The sequence below is a fragment of the Alosa pseudoharengus genome, unplaced genomic scaffold (genome assembly GCF_046254945.1).
Source record: "Alosa pseudoharengus isolate Yale_2024_CS ecotype anadromous, Long Island Sound unplaced genomic scaffold, YU_APseudo_1.1 YU_APseudo_1.1_scf_7, whole genome shotgun sequence".
In the NCBI taxonomy this organism is placed as follows: Eukaryota; Metazoa; Chordata; class Actinopteri; order Clupeiformes; family Clupeidae; genus Alosa; species Alosa pseudoharengus.
The window spans coordinates 15,235,797-15,243,076 of record NW_027468859.1 but is presented as its reverse complement, the minus strand read 5'-3'; the positions used below and the strand labels follow the sequence as shown (position 1 = coordinate 15,243,076).

At 42.7% G+C, this 7,280-nt stretch overlaps 1 protein-coding gene across 1 annotated transcript in view; it reads right to left on the bottom strand.

Moving 5' to 3' along the window:
• Positions 1 to 5,853: 5,853 nt before the first annotated feature.
• kif1ab (kinesin family member 1Ab) overlaps positions 5,854 to 7,280 on the bottom strand; it is a 32,617-nt gene continuing 31,190 nt past the window's right edge. Inside the window, exon 45 of the mRNA XM_076272352.1 lies at positions 5,854 to 7,280. This exon is cut by the window's right edge and continues 1,120 nt beyond it. The gene's annotated coding sequence lies outside the window, so the exon portion shown is untranslated.

The following is a 7,280-nucleotide window of genomic DNA, read 5'->3' as shown; positions in this document are numbered from 1 at the left end:
GCCGCTTGCGGCTATATTTGTTTTTTGTATTTTATTTTCCACATGTATTTGCTTCGCCAGGTGGGGGCGCAAGGCAGGCCCATTGGGTGTCATCATAATCATAATATATATTAACCTGAGAAATTTCAGACCATTCATTTTAAGCAAAGAACATTTCTGATAGACTTTTTGGTTGGCCAGATGGTGGCGCTATGTTAGGCATGGAAATTACACATGTTAATATCATCACAATAATGATATCCACATTTTTTGTAAACTTTCAGATCAATCACTTAAGGCATTTTCCATTTCTGTCACATTTCCTGCTTGACCAGGTGGTGGCGCTATGCCAGGCAGGCCCATTGGGTGTCTGGATATCATCATAATTATAATATCTATTAACATGAGAAGGTTCAGACCATTTATTCAAAGCATAGAGCATTTCTGGCACATTTCCTGCTTGGCCAGATGGTGGCGCTATGCTAGGCCTATGAATTACGAATGTGAATATCATCACAATAATGATGTCTGATATTTTATAAAGTTTCAGATCAATCACTTAAGGCATTGTCCATTTCTGGCACATTTCCTGCTTGGGCAGGTGGTGGCGCTATGTCAGGCAGGCCCATTGGGTGTCTGGATATCATCATAATCATGATATCTATTAACCTGAGAAGTTTCAGACCATTCATTCAATGCACTGTGATTTATGACACATTTCCTGTTTATGTGGTGAGATATTAAAATCATATCAAATATATAACTTATCAAAAATCCCTTCACAATTTAACATCAGCGACATCTTGGCATAATATTTGCCAAATTTCAAATGAATCTGACAAACCGTCTAGGAGGAGTATGTTCAAATTGATCATATGGCATCAGTATAATTGTCATTCTTTCTGTTGCCAGTTGGTGGCGCAATGCCAAACATGCATTATGGGCATGTGAATATTATCATTAACATGGTCTTCAATGACCTGTGAAATTTAAAACATTTTAAGCCATGCATGGTGAATTATGACACATTTATTGTTTATGTGGAAGGATATTACAATTAATAATGTCGCCATTTCGTCAAATTACAAGTCACAGTGACATAAGGGGGCACTATGGAGTTCCTGGGCAACGCCCGGTGCCAAGCTTTTATCCCTGTCTATTCACTGTATCACTTGATGTGTGTGCCAAATTTCATGCGTTTTCACACATGGGAAGCACCTCTTTTGGCATCATGATTCATCACATATTTCATCACATATTAGTCTGCACAAAATCCCAAATACCTCACTTCCTGTTGGGCGTGGCTAATGCATTGTACATACGAAAGTCGTTCATCTTGGGGAGATACAGACACCTACCAAATTTGGTGTGTGTAGCTGAAAGTATATGCCCACCACGGGATCAGTCATCTAAGGGGGCGTAAGGGGGCGCTAGCGAGTCTCTGGGCCATACCCGGGGCCAAGCTTTTTTACCTAGCTGCTTTGTGTGACACCTGATGTGTGTGCCAAATTTCAAGACTTTTCGATTATGTTAACCACCTCAAAATATTTGCCAACCACGGGATCAGTCACCTAAGGGGGCGCTAGCGAGTCCCTGGGCCACGCCCGGGGTCAAGCTCTTGTACCTAACTGCGATGTGTGACACCAGACGTGTGTGCCAAATATCAAGAGGTTTCGACCATGTTAACCACCTCAAAAACAGGAAAGCAAAAAAGTAGAATAACAATAATACTCAATCAATAATAATAATAATCCTTACAAAAACAATAGGGCCTTGCGCCCTTCGGTGCTCGGGCCCTAATAATAATAATCCTTACAAAAACAATAGGGCCTTGCGCCCTTCGGTGCTCGGGCCCTAATAATTGTCCAACTAACCAACCAACTGAGTTCGCTCTGCCATGTTGAATCATTTTTTTCAAGTTCACTCAAGATTTTGGTATGGAAGGTATGACTAACTCACAGAAAACAAGGTTCTCAATGCCATCACATATGATACCTTAACTATGAATTTAGAATGGAATATCATTGAAGTTCCTGTTCCATGCTTCCCAGTACTTTTACCTATATAGCATTTGTTTCCTATGTGGATTGGTGGAAGACCTGGACATTTCCTGCTGGAAGAATCAGCCAATCTGTGTGGCCATTGGAAATATGGTACCGAACTGGCTTGCTTGTGAAAATATGGGCTGAAGTGAATGCATATTGGATGCATTTGTCAAGATGGTGGCTTCCCATTGATCACATTTTTGGTTAAATTAGCTAGCCTAGCATTGGCCCTTGAAATGAATGGGGCCTCCCTCTCTCCAAGTCTATATAATACCTCCATGGGCCTGAAAGTGAATGTATGTAGAGGACCAGTGGGTGAAGGTGTAATGAGGTCACCTTGTTGCCCTCCATGTTTGATCTGGAGGTCCTGATGAAGCTGAAATGTGGTGATGAGAGTTTGGAGGACTTCCACTGAGTCACACTGAAGTCTTGCGTGGTCCTGGTCTGGAGTTAAGGAGATCTTCAGTTGTTTTTGATCTGGTGACACTCACACACCAACAAACCCACAATGAAGCACACACTGTATATATTTCCCACTTTAAACAATTCTCAGTCCAGCTCGCTCAAACTAATCTAATCTAGCTAACCAGTTTAAATATGTGTACACATAAACAATTTAAAGTTTTGCTGGATGAAAAAAAAGATGCGTAATGAAGTTAAAACATGAAACAAAAAAGTTGGATGGCAAAGTTCTCTTGGCTGACTTTATTATTTATGACTTTATGAGGACATTATACTGCAGTGAAGGCATTCTTGTTTTACTTTTTTTTTCTGTCCTAAAATAACCAACAGATAAAACAAACACATTCCACTACTGAAACAAAGATGATGGTTTGAAGCATACATTTCATATCTCTGAAATTAGATGGATTGGATTCTTCTGTACACTTTAGAAAAACAGTAAAATGCTGTAGTGAACAGGCTCTCGCATTCACAGCTCCCTCCTTCTAGCATAGTCCTTAAGCAATGTATCTGTATTTTGTTTCTGTCCTTACGGTTTTTCTAGTTACATATTCTGAGACTTTACCTCAAGTGGCACTGTAATAGGTGACTTGTCATTTTAAATAAAATCATTTTTTTAGTAAACTTTTACTGTCTTTTGACTTTCATGTTCTCCACACAGCTCTCACTTCATTTAATCACAACTCAACGGTGAAACTCTACAAATACATATAACACATACATAATAAGCTTCACTCACCATGAACAATGGCTATACTACACACACACACACACACACACACACACGCACACACACAGAGCTTTGCGGTTACATTAAATAAGCAAACATAAAGTTTACAAGTGCTATGTGATCAAATTTTGAAATAAATATAAAAAACCTTCCTCCAAAATTAGCAAGAAACAGGTTAAGTGAAATTCGGCTTTGGGAACATGGCTCATAATTCAACGCTAAAAATACACTCCACACAGCATCATGATAAACTCCAGTGTGTCCTGTCCACTCACCGCAACCAGTCTAGAGGTGTTGAGGAAGCTGAGAGAGATGGCTGAGATGTTTTGTGTCCTGAGGAAGGGCTCCCTGATGGAGATGAGATGTTTGAGATGTAAATCGAGCTGGAGGAGATGCTGCAGTGAAGAATGTGTGTGTGTGTGTGTGTGTGTGTGTGTGTGTGTGTGTGTGTGTGTGTGTGTGTGTGTGTGTGTGTGTGTGTGTGTGTGTGTGTGTGTGTGCTTGTGTGCGCACGCGCGCGCGTGTGCATGCGCATGCGTGCGTGCGTGCGTGTGTGTGTGTGTGCTGTCAGGACATTACAGTCCTATGGGGTAGTGTGAATGTATGTGTGTGTGTGTGTGTGTGTATGTGTAAAAGAGAAAGTGGGATTGATAAAGGACAGTAAGTCTCAGCAAGAGGTGTGTGAGTGTGTGTGTTTTACTGGTTGTGTGTGTGTGCGTGTGGGTGTGTGTGTGTGTGTGTGTGTGTGTGTGTGTGTGAATTATTAAGACAGGGATTAGATGTCTGGAAGGGACTGAGTACAGTACAGGGTGGACATGACTCTCTCTCTCTCTCTCTCTCTCCCTGTCTGTCTGTCTGTTAGTGTGTGTGTGTGCGTGTGTGTGAGAGAGAGAAAGAGAGAGAGAGAGAGGACATAATGTCTATGGATTCTAGGCAGGTAGGAACATAATCTGTAAGTGTCAAAGAATGGTGGTATGACCGTGGACCCATCAAAACATTTATATTCTGGAAACTGCAGTACTGCAGTCATGTAATCCTGAGTCAGAACATTGTGTGTGAGACAGAGGGAAACAGAGAAAGAGAGAGAGAATCATTATCCCAACATATAAAGTACATTGTAGTGTTACCTTTTCAGTTATTGATATGAATGAATTAATCACATGGAAATTACAGACAACACTTGGCTCATGTATCAAGTGTGCTGGCAGTGGGGCATCTGATAACCACATATAAAACTGAAGAATTTGATTATGTCCATACAGATTACACAATATTAATATAATAGTTTACCTAACAATACCTAGTGCTTGGCATGAATTGACATCCATGTGATTTTGTGAGCAGGTACAAGGACTTACTTCCTTGGATGTAAGTGTATTTGTAAAGCATTTTCTTCAGGGCATATTTAATGTCACGTGCACATGCACAGCACATATTACAGGTTGCACCTCACACTGCATAACTCATACTCATACTAGTACTAAAGAAACGTGTGTGTGTGTGTGTGTGGGGGGGGGGGGGGGTTGTCTAATGGTCTAATTAGGCTTAGCTGTTAACATTCGATAGCCTAGAGCCCCCTCTGTGTGCATGTGTGTGTTTGCATCCATGTGTGTGTGTGTGTGTGTGTGTATGCATGTGTGCTGATCAGTATCTGGTGTGTGAGAGAGAAAGAGACAGAGAAAGGGGTCTATGGTCTACAGGGGGCTTTGTAACTGATAGTTTCAGTCTCCCCCTCTTTGTGTATGTCCATATGATGATCTGGTTGTGTGTGTGTGTGTGTGTGTGTCTGTGTGTGTGTGTGTGTGAGAGAGAGAGAGAGAGAGAGAGACAGAGGAAGAGAGAGACAGAGAGAGAGTATTTGTGAGGGGGTCAGTAACTGATAGTCTTAGGCCCCTTAGATTGATTGACTCATCGGCCTCTTAGGCAGCACCACATCTCATCTTCTAGACTATGTGTGTGTGTGTGTGTTGATTTGTAATGGCTTTGATCAGGTAATGGATACAGCGCATATCTGAGTCACGGCTGTATGAGCTTAAAGATATAAGATTTACAGTGCTGTGAAGGTGTGCTTCAATACACACACACATACAAATACACACACACACACACACACACACACACACACAGACACACACACACACACACACACACACACACACAGCTATGATTGAATCCCTTATAACAGCGGTTAATAATTCATCTTGTATTTGATCCCTGCTGTTTGTTGAGTGAGCGGAAGGCCAGGCAGAAACTGGACACCAAAGAGTGCCATTATTGAAGGATTAGTCGGGTCGCCACTTAGGCCAAGAGCACCGCAAGGAAGAATGGACCTCTCAGGGAGGGTCTGCCAAAACCAATACCAGACTCACTGACCAGCAGGACTGACAGACAGGCTACACCGGGCATGCTATCAAAACGTTCCATCCGCGGTGCATTAACACAGTTTTAGTAGAATTCTATTTTGTGGTTAACAAAATTCTATTAACTGGTTTATCCAGTTTCATTGATTATTGTGGAAGCTAATTGTTGCAGCATACAGTACAGAGTGCAAATGGAACACTTGGGGGAAAGAGACGTGAGATATCTGAAGAGAAAAAAATATCAGCGCAACCACAGTAATGAAGAGAGAGGCGTGGCTATTTGTACACAGTTCATGTTTATTTTCCATCTGACAGGTGAATATCAGGACATGTTAGATTCCACAGGAGTGATCCTCACTACAGCATCACAGCCTCACACAAACAGCAGCAGCACCATCATAAGGAGAAGCCTGCGCATACACAACGCCACAACCAGTGTGTGTGTGTGTGTCTCGTTTTGCGTATGTAACTATGTGCATGTCTGTGTGCACATTTATTTTCAGATTTGAGTGCATATTGTATGTGTGAATACTGTACGTATGTGTAAGTGTGTGGGTGTGTGTGTGTGTGTGTGTGTGTGTGTGTGTGTGTGTGTGTGTGTGTATGTAAAAGCTCCTAGCCCCTTCCCCATCACGTTGCTGTCTCTCAGAAGGGGACGTTTCAGGTGCAGCTCCTCTGCTACTAGACTGGATGGGGCTTTAGTACATCAGGATCCATAGAGTCAGTTAGAGTCTACAGCATGCAGGCACACACACACAGCGGGCTGTTACTCTCTCATCCACACACACACACACACACACACACCACACCTCGTATAGCAAACACAGGTGTGGACAAGAGGTCAAGACAAGGGTCATGAGTCAAAGGTTACATCCACGTGAGGGAATATAAAGGTCAAGGGTAATGTATACAGTAATATACAGCACTTGTACACATACACACTCTCTTTCTCTCTCTCTCTCTCACACACACACATACACACACACACACACCATCAGTCTTCACATGCACATTCTCATATTCTGAACATCAAATGCAACACCAGATCTCCAGAAATTTGAGATGGGTTCTGGGCATGCTCAGTAGGGCTCCTTGAGGCACTCTGATCATGTGACTTCACCCGAGAAACTGTAAGCACGCTCAGTGTGAGTTTTTAGTTGGAGGTGTTGTGAGCAGTAAAGTCACATGACAGATGGAGTAAAGAGCGCGCTCAGTGAGCTGTCTGGCTCAAGGCTCTCACTCAGCATTGGCACACATGCTAACCTGGCTGGATGACCAGTAGCATGCACTCTGAGATAAATGCTCTACACTGCCCACAACACCCCCTCACAAATCTCACACACAGCCTAAAATACAGCATCTCACACACAGAAACACACCGCATCCTCACAGCATCCTCACACACTCTTCGCCAGAGTCGCCAAAACACCCACAGTCTGTATAATGCTGCCTCAAAATGCACTCATTAACCCTAACAGGCTGTTAGCTGTTCCTCCCTAAACATCTGAGCTCTGTCACTTTCAGTATCTCCTCTCACCCTCTGAAATAAACTGGGCACGTCTTTAAACACACACACCTCACTTCAAAAACACCTTCAGCATCCTGCCACACACACACCACACGCCACAGACACACACCAATACCCACACACACACTAACCACAGCAGCCTACTATATACACTTCTCACCCCCGACATGATTTGC